This window comes from Lissotriton helveticus, chromosome 7 (assembly GCF_964261635.1).
Source record: "Lissotriton helveticus chromosome 7, aLisHel1.1, whole genome shotgun sequence".
Taxonomy (NCBI): domain Eukaryota; kingdom Metazoa; phylum Chordata; class Amphibia; order Caudata; family Salamandridae; genus Lissotriton; species Lissotriton helveticus.
Window position 1 is genome coordinate 1492419081 of NC_136068.1, and position 13240 is coordinate 1492432320.

Genomic DNA, 13240 nt, shown 5'->3' on the forward strand with positions numbered 1-13240 from the left:
AATGGCACAAATATCGAAGTAAAAATATAGAATGGACAAAATATCGAACGGACAGAATATAGAGGTGAAAAATATCGTTTTGAAGGTAAGTAATTTAATATCGATTTTTAAAATATAGTTAAAATATCGAAGTATATAATATAGTAATTAAGATATATCAAATTTTTAATAATATCGAATTTATTTAAGTGTATTTTTTTATGTTATTTAATTTTTGTGTAATTTAATTCTGTAGCGGGTTGTGGGTTTATAGGGGAATAGGGTGGGAAGTAATTTAATTGTAATTAATTAAATCTGTTAATTTATTTATTGGTATTTATTTTGAATTGTTAATTGATTATTGATATGTAATTAATTTGTAATTGTTAATTAATGTGTAATTGTTAATTAATTTGTATTAATAGGAAATTAATTTTAATAACTAATATGTATTTGTATTTTTATTTGATTAATGATTATATAATTGTAATTTAGTTTAATTGATTATTTATTGGTATTGATATTTAATTTATTTGTATTAATATATTAAATGTTTACTTTCCCTACTGTTAAACTCACTAGAGGGGGCATAATAATTTTTACCCCTACGCTATCCAACGCTTTCCCTATTGTTGCACCCTCTGGAGTTGGAATAGCAATTTTTACCCCTACGCTATCCAACGCTTTCCCTACTGTTGCACTCTCTGGAGTGGGAATAGTAATGTTTACCCCTACGCTATCCAACGCTTTCCCTACTGTTGCACTCTCTGGAATGGGAATATTAATTTTTACCCCTACGCTATCCAACGCTTTCCCTACTGTTGCACTCTCTGGAGTGGGAATAGTAATTTTTACGCCTACGCTATGCAACGTTTACCCTACTGCTGCAGTTGCTGGAGTGGTAATAGTACATTTTAACCTCTTGCTATACTACAGTAAAAATATTGTATATTTTTAATTAATATTATGTTAATATATATGTGTTAAAAAATCAAATTGTATTTTTTTTACTTAAATTAATTATTTAATAATGTTTACGTTATTTAAGTATTTTTAAGTATGTTTTAATTAATTATAGTTATTAATTCATTAATTTTTAAATTACTTTTAAGATATTTAAATAAATTCAATATTTTGACTAAGTATATATATTTTTTCGATATTTTTGATTCGATATTTTTGTACATACCTGTTTGTAGATGGGACTTCGATATTTTGTCTTTCTATATTTTTTCTTCGATATTTTTTTATCTATATTTTTGTATTCTATATTTTTTCAGTGATCCGTCAGTAGTTGAGAGGGATATGGGGAGGGCCTTGCTCTTCGAACAGTTAATTTTGTATACCAAGAGGTGGAGGAAATCATCGATGAGTGACACTGTGGCCACTACTGAGAGTCGAGGCAGAGACAGGAGGAGTAGGATGTTGTTCAAGTAAAGGAGCGCCTTGGCTTCTCCAACCGCGGTAAGGATGCCTGATACTTCTGGAGACCGGCAGATCGCTGCAGCTAAGGGCTCTAGGGCATTAAGGAATAAGAGGGGCGACAACTCGGATAAGTGCCCGGTTTGACTGTAAACAGGCCCGACAGAAATCCGCTGCAAGAAACCTCTGCCATGGAGTATCATATAGGACACACACCTTGCGGATAAAGTCCTCTCCCTGGGAAATTACGTGGGAAAGGTAGCAGCATTCAACACAGTCAAACGCCTTCTCAGCATCCATGGAAAATGCTAGGAATTAAGACGTATCATCCTTTGTTTGTCATTGTAGGTGTGACAACGTCCAGAGGTGGTCTCTGGAGCTGTGGTCCAGAACAAAGCCAACTTGGGGCTCATTAATCAGATGGGGTATTACCTTATTCAAGTGTGTCACTGTGGTCAACATCTTGGCCAAGTGATACAGGGCGGTAACTGGCGTATTTCAAGGGGTCCTTGCCTGACTTGGAAAGGAGGGTGATAGCGGCTTTATTAAAAATAGCCCCTATTGAGCTTGTCTCTTCAGCCTCCAGGAACACATATGTCAGGTGAGGGATAAAGAGGTCGTTCCCTCTATTGTAATATTCACTCTGGAATCTGTCTTTCCCTGGCAGTATGCACGCTCAGAGGGAAGCTATGGTATTTTTCGACTTCATTTTCGGTGAAGGCTCCCAACAACAGGGCCAGACCCTCGTTAAAGAGTACCAGCAGGTGTAGGGTGGCCAGGAAGGAACTTACCTGTTCTACTGTGGCCCCTTATTCCGTGGTATGTAGGGAGACACAGAAGGAAGAGAAGCAGGAAGCAATGTCGCAGGGGTGTATAAGCAGTGACCCTGTTTAATCCCTTATGACTGGTATGGCTAGTTGGGATTTCTTTTGGTACAATTGGGTGGCTAGGAGTCAAGCCCCCTTGTCTCCATGGTCATAGTGCAACCATTGCACTTAGACCAAGGCCTTCTCAGCGACTTTTGCAAAGTAGGTGTTCAATCAGATTTTGGTGAATTCTAGTTGTTTGAGGGGAGACTAGTTGGGGGAGGTCGTGTATCATGACGTAAGAGTGTGTACCTCCCTTTCTAGCAGATTTCAGTCAGCACGGTCTTTACGGTTTGCGGCTGCAGTATCTGTGAACATGGAGCCCATGGTTGCCTTGCCGGCCGCTCACAGTACCCCATGGGAGGGTATGGAGCTCTTGTTGTCAGGAAAGTAGGACTGTATATAGTTGCATAATTGGGTTTTACCCTCGGGCTGCCGATGGGCAAAGGCTTTCATGCGCCACTGATGGGTGGGGGCATTGGGAGGTGCAACGCATCTGATGTCAAGCCCTAGCAACGCTGGGCTGTGGCCGGCTAGGTCTGCCTCCAGGATGTCGCAACTAGCGATATGTGGTAGGCGGTGGCCATGAATTATGAAGTATTTGATCCAGGGATGGGTCCCGTGTGGGCAAGAGAGGAATGTATACTCTCAGTGCCTCGGTGTAATAGTCGCCATACGTCCACTCATGCATTGTCAGTCACTAGGGCCAGAGAGTACCCTGTATCGCCTATTATGTAAGTCATCCCTACCTGTCCTGTCTAAGATGGGGTGTGGCGCCAGGTTTCAGTCCCCAGCCAGCAGCACAAGAGTTCTGCCGAGAGAGGACAGAGCCTGGAGAGTTGAGCTAGGAGAGGGGAACTGCTGGATGTGGGGAATATTGATCGTTATTTTGCTCACCACACCACCCCAGTTCAGACATGGCCATATGGCAAATGCATTTGCATATGGCCATGTCTGACCTGGGGTGGTGTGGTGAGCAAAATAATGATGGATTAAACCCAGATCTGTGACTGTGTGTGAATGTTTTGCCAAAGTGCAACATTCCGTCCATGTTCTTGTGTGTTTTGCAGTTCGCCCTATGTGGGAAGGGTATGCTCAGACGTGGGTCCCGTGCTCACTATGCCACTGGAGTCAAACTATCCTGGCTGATGCCGGGTGATAGCAAGAAACCGGTCCTAGGATGCTTGATTTCGGTCCAGGGAAGACATAGCTTGGCAGTTCGAGCTGGACTGTTCCCATGAGGCACAGGGTCGAGACTGATTTGCATATGGCCATGTCTGAACTGGTGAGCAAAATAACGATGGATTAAACCCAGATCTGTGACTGGGGGTGAATGTTTTGCCAATGTGCAACCTTCCGTCCATCACCTTGTGTGTTTTGCTGTTCGCTCTATGTGTGAAGGGTATGCCTAGACGTGGGTCCGGTGCGCACTACGCCACTGGAGTCAAGCTATCCTGGCTGATGAGGGGTGTTACCCCAAAACCGGCCTCAGGATGCTTGAATCCGGTCCGGGGAAGACATGCCTTGGCAGTTCGGGCTGGACTGTTCCCATGAGGCACAGGGTCAAGACTGATTTGCATATGGCCATGTCTGAACTAGGGTGGCGTGGTGAGCAAAATAACGATGGATTAAACCCAGATCTGTGACTGGGGGGGATGTTTTGCCAATGTGCAACATTCCGTCCATCATCTTGTGTGTTTTGCTGTTCGCCCTATGTGGGAAGGGTATGCCCAGACATGGGTCCTGTGCTCACTACGCCACTGGAGTCAAGCTATCCTGGCTGATGATGGCTGATAGCCAGAAATCGGTCCTAGGATGCTTGATTCCGGTCTAGGGTGAGACATGGCTTGGCAGTTAGGGCTGGACTGTTCCCATGAGGCACAGGGTCAAGGCTGATTTACATATGACCATGTCTGAACTGGGGTGGTGTGGTGAGCAAAATAACGATGGATTAAACCCAGATCTGTGACTGGGGCAAATGTTTTGCCAATGTGCAACATTCCGTCCATCATCTTGTGTGTTTTGCTGTTCGCCCTATGTGGGAAGGGTATGACCAGACGTGGGGCCCATGCTCACTATGCCACTGTAGTCAAGCTATCCTGGCTGATGATGGCTGATAGCCAGAAACCGGTCCTAGGATGCTTGATTCCGGTCCAGGGAAGGCATGGCTTGGCAGTTCGAGCTGGACTGTTCCCATGAGGCACAGGGTCAAGACTGATTTGCATATGGCCATGTCAGAACTGGGGTGGCGTGGTGAGCAAAATAACGATGGATTAAACCCAGATCTGTGACTGGGGGTGAATGGTTTGCCAATGTGCAACATTCCGTCCATCACCTTGTGTGTTTTGCTGTTCGCCCTAAGTTGGCAGGGTATGCCCAGACGTGGGTCACTTACTCACTTTGCCACTGGATTCAAGCTAGCCTGGCTGATGAAGGGTGTTACTCCAAAACCGGCCTCAGGATGCTTGATTCCGGTCCAGGTTGAGACATGGCTTGGCAGTTAGGGCTGACGGTTCCCATAAGGCACAGGGTCAAGACTGATTTGCATATGGCCATGTCTGAACTGGGGTGGCGTGGTGAGCAAAATAACGATGGATTAAACCCAGATCTGTGACTGGGGGTGAATGTTTTGCCAATGTGCAACATTCCGTCCATCATCTTGTGTGTTTTGCTGTTCGCCCTATGTGGGAAGGGTATGACCAGACGTGGGTCCCGTGCTCACTATGCCACTGGAGTCAAGCTATCCTGGCTGATGACGGCTGATAGCCAGAAACCGGTCCTAGGATGCTTGATTCTGGTCCAGGGAAGACATGGCTTGGCAGTTCGAGCTGGACTGTTCCCATGAGGCACAGGGTCAAGACTGATTTGCATATGGCCATGTCTGAACTGGGGTGGCGTGATGAGCATAATAACGATGGATTAAACCCAGATCTGTGACTGATGGTGAATGTTTTGCCAATGTGCAACATTCCGTCCATCATCTTGTGTGTTTTGCATATATTGATCCAACCACTATAATTCTGTCTGGGATCTGTAATTTAGCCAGTACCTGGTGGCCTTCTTTGTCTGCCAATGTCCTAAGAACTTTACAGGATAAGATTCTCCCTAAGGACAACCACCCCGCATTTTTTGGAGCAGGTGAGCGCAGCATGGGCTGCCCTGTGGTCTGTGACTGTTTTACTGCTGCTAATGACCGTGCCAACCCACTCAGGTTTGAGTTTGGCTAATTAGACTTGGGATAGGTGAGTCTCCTTTAGTAGTGCCATGTCCGCTCGTTTGGTGTGTGGGAAGGGTATGGTCTTCTTGTGTTTGATGCAGTGGGACATGCTGTTGATACTCATAGAGATCAAGGTGAGGGGGTGTGCGTCAGTGTGGTGGCAGTAAGAAGTTGGTTGCCATGGGATGAGGACAGTCATGCAGGACATGGTAGGTGTGATGAGTGTGGAAGCTGGGGGAGGGTGTGGGCGGTAGAGGTGTCCTGCGGGGGTGCTGGTTTGTTAGTCCCTGTTGTAACAGGTTGGCCAGGTGGTTGGGCTGGAGGGATACCGGAGAGGGATTAAATATGGGGGATTGAGATTAAACAAGTAAGGACCCTTGGATGGTGGGGTCTTCACTTTGGAGCTGGACTTGAGCCTGCACCAGTGGCACCGGCTTGGCACCCTCTACTATACTACGATACATGTGATGGCAAAAAGGGTTCATAGGAGAGGCACTCACTCACACCAGTGCTGTTGGTCGCCTCCATGGGAGGGGCAGTACAGTGAGGTGGAGGTGATGGGGCTCAGGGCATACATAGGTAGAATGAGATGAGGCGTCATAGGCCACCCTGTGTCTGGGGTAAGTTTATGATAATGTGCATACTTCCCGGGTCTCTTCAGTTTTCCTGCCTGAGGCAGATTGCCCATGAGGGTGGGGTAGTGGAGCATAGGAGGCGATGTGGGCTGCAGGGTTGAGGAGGCGGCCAATGGGACAGTGGGAGAAGCAGTGGCTGTAAGCCTAGAAGAGAAGTAAGAGGGAGAGAGGGAGTAACATCAGCTGGGGAAAAGAGAAAAAAGTTATCACAGTGCAAATAATATGTTTAAGTCTCTCAGTCAGTGTTGGTAGCTTCCTCCTCCTTTTTAAATGGCGATCTGGACTTGTCTCTATCTCTGTCCTTGTGGAGCGCCTACACAATTTGATAGAGGCCTGTGCGATTGATTCTCTCCGCAGTGGTCCTCCAGGTGCGGATGTGGCTGGGATGATACCTGGGCTGCTACGGGGGAAGGAAATCCTCTTGATGGATGAGCGAAGTTGTGTTGTCCATGTCCATGGCTGGGTCACCCAGTGAATCCAGGGACAGTTCGGGCCCCTACGGTCTATGAAGTCTCTTCAGGATCCATCAAACATTACCACCATTTGTGCAGATTCCATGGGGACTATTTAATGCCTGGTGTGCCCACTGTTATTCCAGGGGTTCTTGCAGTTGTAGGAGCTGTAGGTCTGGCAGCAGCGACTTGAGGTAGCCCACCATGTCGGCCTTTTTTGCTCTCCAAGGGACCCCTTAGATCCTCAAGTTGTCTCCCTGAGCCTGATCTTACGAATCCCATGTCTGGGCATACCCTGGAAGACCTGACTTGGCAGTTCAGGCTGGACAGTTCCCATGAGGCACACGGTTAAGACTGATTTGCATATAGCTGGGCCTGAACTGGGGTGGCGAAGTGAGCTAAAGAACGATGATAGATTTAACCTACATCTGTGACTGGGGGGTGAATGTCTGAAAAGATTCTGCGCTCTGTCCCTCATCTCCCTGTGTTTGCTTTGTTCGCTCTAAGATGGCAGGGTATGCCCAGACGTGGGTCCTTTGATCACTTTGCCACTGGATTCAAGCTATCCTGGCTGATGAGGGATGTTACTCCAAAACCAGTCCCAGGATGCTTGTTTCCAGACCCTGGAGGATCTGGCTTGGCAGCTCGGGCATGACTGTTCCCATGAGGCACAGGGTCAAGCCTGCTTTGCATATTTCTGGGTCTGAACTGGGGTGGTGAAGTGAGCTAAAGAAAGATGATGGATTCAACCCAGATCTGTGACTGGGGGTGAGTGTATGAAAAGTTTCAGCACTCCATCCATCATCTTGTGTTTGCTTATTTATCTTCTGCAGCTAACAACCATTGAGAAAGCTAATAGTCTTCTTGAATTGTTGTAGTTATATTATATATATCTGGATGGAATGACAGAAGCAGCAAAATACCAGTTGGGCGGCACACTATGCTAATCATAGATTTTCAGTTTATGTTTTTTTAAGCCACGCACGTATGTATATCGCCCATGCCTCTTTGAGAGATCCCCCAGGTTTTTCATCCCACTTAAGCCATTCTTCTACCCTCGCATATTACATCCCTTAGGACATGATCAATTACTGCATTGATGACATCTGAAATGACAGCATTGATAACTGTGCGTAGCGGATGTAGTGATCCAGAATCACGGTCAGCAGTCTAGTGCTTTGTAAGCCAGCACACTGAACACCCACCCACCACTGATGTCACTGGTCAGGTGACACAGCTTTAATAAAAGGGGCCGAGCGCACGTGCTCGAGGCCAGTTGTACCAGTAGCTGACTGTGTCTGCGTCAGTCCTTATTAGCAATGAGGGCCCAGGGCCCCAACATTACATTGGCGACGAGGCGGACGCTAGCCACGCGTGCCACAGCTGAAGATCCCCGGGAAAGAAGAAGGGAAGTGCCCATGTGCAGAGCATTCCCCTGGGGAAGCGGCGCCGGCCGCCGAGAGGCCCGCGGGGCGTGTGCTGTGCCCCGGGCCTGAAAATCCATGAGGAGGTGACCGGGAGTCCACCCCGCACCTCCATGCCCAGCACGAGCCCTCCGACGTGAGGGGAAAGAGGAGCGGACCGACCGGAGCCTACCCGCGTCGGCCGCGACTGCGCCCCTGCCTGGGGTGAAGAGAGAGAGCCGTGCAGAGCCCACCTTCATCGGCCGCCACCGCTCGGTGAAACCTCCGCGGAGCCCACCCGCGTGGAGGAGGAAGGCCCGTCGGCCAGAGGTGAGCCCGTAACCTGCACCGAAAGCGGAGCCCACCCGCGACGTCGGAACTGCATAATGGCGGCCGCCAGCCGGCGCCGCCGAAAAACACAAAGCGGAGCCTACCCGCTATAAATAAACTGTGCCCATAGTATAGCGAGGCCAGCGGAGCCCACCCGCGGCCTGCCTGTAGCGCCTCCTGACCCCTCAGCGTGTGTGAAGTACAGCGGCGGGGGATTAACTCAAGAGGAGAGCGCCCGCAGCGTGAGGAGAGCTGCCGGGCGCCCAAACAATCAAAGCAGAGCCCACCCGCAAAGCGCTGTCACCCCACCCCACGCCGCGTGTGGCTGCGGCGGTGGGGGAAGGGAAAGGAGAGAGCCAGCACCCGGCCCGCAGCCGGCAACAGCGTCAGTGCAAGCCCCCTCCCCCCTGCGCGGCCGTGGAAAGTGAAGCCCTGCGGCGAGTGAGGGGAGATCGTAACTGAACCCCTGGCCGGAGAAGGAACAGACTCCCGAGACGGGGAAAAGGAGGCCTCAAGCACCAGCGGTAACTCTCCCCCACCCAGTGCAGCGTGTTGACTGTGAGACTGCTGCGGGCGGGGAGAGTAGCGGACAACCACGCACACTCAGCACTCAATGATAAGCCCCGCAGCGTGTGCCAAGCTGCCGGGCATAGATGCACCAAACAGGAGCCCCGTGTCTGTGCCTCAATCTTTTCCCCACACCCGTGCTCCTACACAACAAACAGTCTCTGGCAGCAGAGTCAGCCCTCAGAAAAAAATAAATAAATAAAGACCTCTTCACTTGCCTGCCTCCTTTGCTCCGGAGCCTGCTCCTCACCTCCCGGCCGGGACGATTAAATCAAGCATCAGAGAGCTGCCTGGTTTCCAGAGCCATCTAGTGGCCACTTCCAGCGGTTGCACTTGGGAAGAAAGACAGTCTCCAACGTGAAAACCAACAGTCCAAGGAAAGCACGAGATGCAGTGGCCCTGGTGGATTGACCCTCCTAAAGGAAAGGAGAGAGACTAATGGTCCCCACAAAAAGAACCACAGGCTGTTAACCCCTACAGTTACAGCCATGAATACAAGAACCCCACAAGTGATACCCACAGTAAATTGGAAACAAGCCTTGGACCAACCAATTGCAGATTCAGTCTATGCCTAGCCCGCAGCAACGCAGGCCGAAGACGGCAACCACCAGGACCATGACAAAATGACTGACTGCAGCGCAAGAAGTGTCCAGGAGCCAGCGCGAAGACGCGCCAGAAGCGCAAGGGACATTTCAAGAAACGGCGCAGGAACGCGCCAGAAACGCAGGAACACCCCAGGAAGCGCAAGAAGTGTTCAGGAGTCAACGCAGGAACACGCCAAAACACTCAGGAACGCGCCAGGAGACTGCGCAGGAACGCACCAGAAGAACTCCACACCCGTATGACAGTGCAGCACTGCGCCAGGAGCGCCAAAAGTCAGGAGCGCCCAGTGACGCTGCCCAGCGACACACCAACGCCACAGACCAGCATTGCGCAGGACCGCGCAAGGAGTGAAGGAACTCCACACATCAGGACAGCGCAGCACTGCGCCAGGAGCGCCAGAAGTCAGGAGCGCCAAGTGACGCTGCCCAGCGACACACCAACGCCACAGACCAGCATTGTGCAAGACCGTGCAAGGAGTGAAGGAACTCCACACCTCAGAACCAAACAGCATTGCGCAGAACCGCGCAAGGAGTGAAGGAACTCCACGCCACCACGACCGAGTAACGCAGGGATCGCGTCCTCGGAGACCTGTCAGTAGGTCACAGCGAAGATGACTTGCCAAAAAGTCACCGCCAGATGCGGACCAGTCAATTGGTCGCCCGGAAAAGAAAAGGAGAAGATGACCAGGCCGTTGGTCACCCGGGAAGAAAAGGAGAAGATGACCAGGCCGTTGGTCACCCGGAAAGAAAAGGAGAAGATGACCAGGCTGTTGGTCACCCGGAAAGAAAAGGACAAGATGACCAGGCCGTTGGTCACCCGGAAAGAAAAGGAGAAGATGACCAGGCTGTTGGTCACCCGGAAAGGAAAGGAGAAGATGACCAGGCCGTTGGTCACCCGGAAGGAAAAGAAAGGAGAAGCGGACAGTCAGAAGATCACGACTGCAAAGACATGCCAGAAGATCAAAGGCATAGCAATTGAATAGATCAAGAAGAGGTCCATGGACGGGACTCAGAAGAGGTCTGATGACACCGACCCGAAGTAAAGAAGGAGCGACAGGAAGAAAGGTGCGATGCCTGGTTTTGGCCATCGGAAGAAGAGGAAAGTGTGTCCTAGGGGTAGGACGCAACCAGGGAGATTCGTGTGGAGTGCACGCCACATGGAAATGGCCTGGGTGGTTTGAAGAGAAGAAAAGGGACCGACCACATCGTGAAAGGAATTGGAGGAGAAGAAGGGTAGTGAGTGCCACGGTGCTACTCGAAGATCACAAGAAGTGAAGAGGTGTGACCAGTCAACTCACACACCCATCAGAAGAAGATGGCGACATGCACCGGAACACCGGAGTGCAGCGGAGAACAAGGCCTGGCATGAACACCGGCAGCACAAGTCAAAGACATCCATCTACAAGCCATCCATCCATGTGGCGATCGTAGAAGAGAGCAAGTTTGGACTGTTGACAACATTCTACCTTTGGGGTTGAGCGGAAGATTGAATGGCGAGAGTGCTCACACATCCGGCTGAGGAACTGACCACTCCACATCAACCCGTGGCAGCCCAATAAGCAAAGGCCTCAAGGGACTCTGGTGGCAGCAAGTCCCGCAAGAGAGACGGATCCATGACGGTGCGTCTGCAAGACCCACGGAGAGGAAAGCTTTGCGTGCAAGAAAAGAGTCAACAGCGTAACCTTCAGGTGGAACTCGGACACAACGGTGAAGATCGTGGAGCGCCCCGCTCACGGCCCGAAGGCTATGGTGGAGCAACATGACCGACAACACCAGTCCAGTGGAAGCCTGGCAAAGAGGTCCTCCCGGACATCTTGTGAGAGAGGAATACCGGCGAAGAGGGGCATCCTAGTGAGAGGGATGTATGCACCTACTCCTTTCATCTGCCCAGAAATACTTTGAAGCCTGCCCAGAGACATCACCAAGGACCAGGACTGAAGAGGAGAACCGAGAAGACAAACAATACTCGGATCACGTCACCCTTCTATCTAAACTACCAACTGTCACCAGTGGTGCCAAGCAAAGGCAAGACAGAGAGCAACGTCCAGGCGGCGCAGACAGAAGATAGGACCCGCCGAAGAAAAATGGCAAACCATGCCACAGTGACTCATGAATCCCGGATGCAGCAATTACACCATCTGCGACCTGCAATCCACCAAAGAGACTCACTCCAAATTACAGAGTCCAGTGTTACATTTGTATGTACATTTTCTATCCCACAGGTTGAACTTTGTCGTGGGGTTTGCGAATTGTACCTTTTCTCCCATAGGTTGGACTTTCGGTTATTTTCATTTTCCCCGAAGTTTGGGAGGGATGTAGTGATCCAGAATCACGGTCAGCAGTCTAGTGCTTTGTAAGCCAGCACACTGAACACCCACCCACCACTGATGTCACTGGTCAGGTGACACAGCTTTAATAAAAGGGGCCGAGCGCACGTGCTCGAGGCCAGTTGTACCAGTAGCTGACTGTGTCTGCGTCAGTCCTTATTAGCAATGAGGGCCCAGGGCCCCAACATTACAGCGAGGATGAGAGTCACAGTTACTTTAGTGCATATGTTATAGTTACTGGAGATTACTATAACTTAAAATTGAGGCAAACAAATGTCATTTTGGGTCCCAAGACACCATTTCCGGAACGGAACTTTTTCTTTTCTTTAAAACATTTCAGTTATGGTACATTAAGCACTTAGTCACTTACGAACAGATCTAAAACTTCGGGAGGACTTTCCGCTGGTGGAACAACCTGTGGGAAAATATGGTTTCTCAGTGACGGGGCGACGGCGTCATGTATCATGACATACGTTTATGTAATATTAATGCTCGAATAAAGACCACTGCTGGACTGTGACAAGAGAAGCTGGGCTTTGAATCAGTCAGTATTTATCACCTCCAGAACAAGGACTCAGCCTCCAGCTCTTGCACAAAATCAATAAGCTAAAGGGAACAGGAAGTGAGATGCCATCTTTATTAGCTGATTTTGATACGGCGTTATATTAACTTGCCTCGTGAAGTAGTCATCGTGAGTGAGGTTTGCGGTCCCTCGTTGCAACAACCTTCCTTGATTTTCCAGTTGAGTGAGTTTTCATATATAATCTCCGTCTGGGAGTTATTACGTAAAAGCCCTCGTCGCGCTGACTCCGTAGCCGGGCACCGTGTGAAACCGCGGGTCTTCACCTCCAGCTCTTAGGGGCGTCGCACTTGGGCCCTGACACGCGGTGACATCACAGCCCGACCTGCGTCACACTGGCTGGCGCGAGGAGCGCGGATGGGCGCTCAGTGGCACCGTTGGTGAGGAAGCTGGACTTTCCGGCAGACTCAGCGCCCGGCGTGTGCGTGTGAAAATCAACTCATTTGATCTGATGAAAGCCAGAGAGAAATACTGGGAATCCCAGGCCGTAAAGTCTGTTGACATAATGTGCAACTCGCCGGCTGAAAGGATAGAATGTTCTGACCAGATTCCTCACGAGCCGATTCACCGTTTTGCCTTGGGTTTTAATCCAGGGCTTGTTTAGAAAATCAGGTGGGTTTTGGAGAAGAGAGCAAGAATATAACTTGAATGGTTACCGTTAAAAATAACAACACTTTTATAGTGCCGTACCTTGTAGTCCAGGACTAAGTGAGGCGAGTCCTGACGGATCTTAAAACCAGCAGTAATTGAAGTCTGACTTTAAAACGACTCCAGTGTTCATGTCCTTACCTTTAGTCGCAAAAATCTTATATTTCTCATCAGACTGTAAAAAATCTTAGGTTATTTTATGTCAGCGATTT

At 49.6% G+C, this 13240-nt stretch overlaps 1 protein-coding gene across 11 annotated transcripts in view; it reads left to right on the forward strand.

Annotated features, from left to right (window-relative positions):
* The first annotated feature begins 12774 nt into the window (after positions 1 to 12774).
* The window catches only part of LOC144767498 (uncharacterized), a 1510898-nt gene continuing 1510432 nt past the window's right edge, over positions 12775 to 13240 (forward strand). For all 11 annotated transcript variants that reach the window (XM_078650906.1, XM_078650905.1, XM_078650908.1 and 8 more), the window contains exon 1: positions 12775 to 12992. The gene's annotated coding sequence lies outside the window, so the exon portion shown is untranslated. The remainder of the gene's footprint in view (positions 12993 to 13240) is intronic.